Raw genomic sequence first — 1,817 nt, forward strand, 5'->3', positions numbered from 1 at the left:
GCGGTCCTGCCTGGGAAGGGGTGCCGGGCTCCCGGAGAGAATGTGCTAGAAACAAGCCCTGTCTCCTTGGCGTGGTTTATATATCCGGGACCTGGTGCAGGTCCTAGGGGGCTGAGAAACGCCTGTTGCACGGAGCCGGTGGGGGTGGGAGTTAAAACTGGTTTGTCCAGAGCACCTCCCGGAGGCTGGTCTGGGGGCCTGGGCAGGAAAGGTAGCCAGGCCCGCGGGGTGGGGGGCGGGGAGGGAGGTGTTGAAAAGTTTCTCTCCCAGTGCAGATTTTATATATTTTTTTCCTTCACCGTGTCCAGTGGAAACAAAAACAAATAAAATTTAAAAAAATATATATATATACCGGGGGCAAATGAGTACATTAACATGATTTCTGTTTGTGAAAGATGAAAACTTTTTAGTGACTTGCCTATCCGTTCTCAATAAATGACTAAGCAGCGTTGTTTCAGGGTGGGGGTGGGGAGCCCCTGCTGCCTTGTTTAGTCTCTCTTAAGATAATCTGTGTCTTTTTCATATTGTGATGTTTTAAGAGCCACTGTAGGCCTCTTCTTGCATGTCCCACAGCCATGTACTTGTGGTTTTTCCTTTTGAATGCTTGCTTTTAGAGGGGAAAGAACATGGTCCCACACCCCTTCCCCAACTCTCATTGGCGGCCGATTGAAAGGGAAGGGGGTGGGAAGACACACGAAAACATGAGTTTATTTTCTCTAAGCTCCATAGCAGGATTCCTGCCTGCCTGTCTCTCTCTCTGACGGTTCTTTCTCTTTCCTGTATATGCAATAACAAGGTTTAAAAAAATAATAAAGAAGAAGCGAGACTATTAGCAAAGTATTTATGTAATTATTTGATAACTCTTGTAAATAGATGGAATATGAATGCTCGGAAAATTAAACTTTAATTTATTGACATTGTACATAGCTCTGTAAATAGGATCCGCAGCTGTCCAGTTTTGTGTGGATTCCCTGCAGGCAGTTTTATTTCAAGGTCACAGGATCGCTTTTGAAACTAGGAAACACTTTCTGCACCAACACCAACCACTTTCAAAACGGTTGTCCGCAAAAAAAAAAAAAAAAAAAAAAAAAATTCTTAATGTCCAAGAGTGAGAGAAAGTGTTATTGCCTGTTTTACCCAGAATTGCGGAGGTGGTGGTGCCACTTCCCAGTTCCACCTTAAATTCCTTAAAATGTAACACCCCACCTTGTGGTTCTGAGGTTGCTTGGGGGGGAGGGGGGCCTCGGGGTGGGGGTTGCCGAGGCTGCGGCTTGACTTCCTAATTTTTCTCTTGTATTTGTATTTGCTAGTCTCTGATATCGTCCAAACGCAGTGGAATTGACTACTGTCTTCACTATTGTTTTGCATTGGTGCCTTTAGAGAGATCTATTCACAGTTCAAAAGTCAGGTGCTGAGATGGTTTAAAGACAAAAGCTCATGAAGGTATATTTTGTGTTATAATCGATGAGTTCTTTGGTTTTCTGTATCATCCCTCCCCCCTTGAAAACGTCATTGAAATTTCAATAAATTTTTATTGAAATGTCTTTGGGCCTTGTTCCTTATGTGCTTTCTTTAGGGAACTTGTGCATCTTTCTCCTGCCTCGTCTACCCTCTTCCCTTCGCCTTTAAGCAATTAAGACCGCCCCCACCGAACCCAAATGAGATGTCACTCAAGTTACAAAGCTAAAAACAAAAGTCCCTGACTCCGCCAGGGGAGCCGGCCGCTCCAATCTGAAACTACTTTTCCTTTAAATTAGGGAGCAGGACGAGAGACGGAAGGGGGCTGATTGGAACGGGATAGAATAGCAATTTCAGAT

The sequence above is a fragment of the Myotis lucifugus genome, unplaced genomic scaffold (assembly GCF_000147115.1).
Source record: "Myotis lucifugus unplaced genomic scaffold, Myoluc2.0 scaffold_226, whole genome shotgun sequence".
Taxonomy (NCBI): domain Eukaryota; kingdom Metazoa; phylum Chordata; class Mammalia; order Chiroptera; family Vespertilionidae; genus Myotis; species Myotis lucifugus.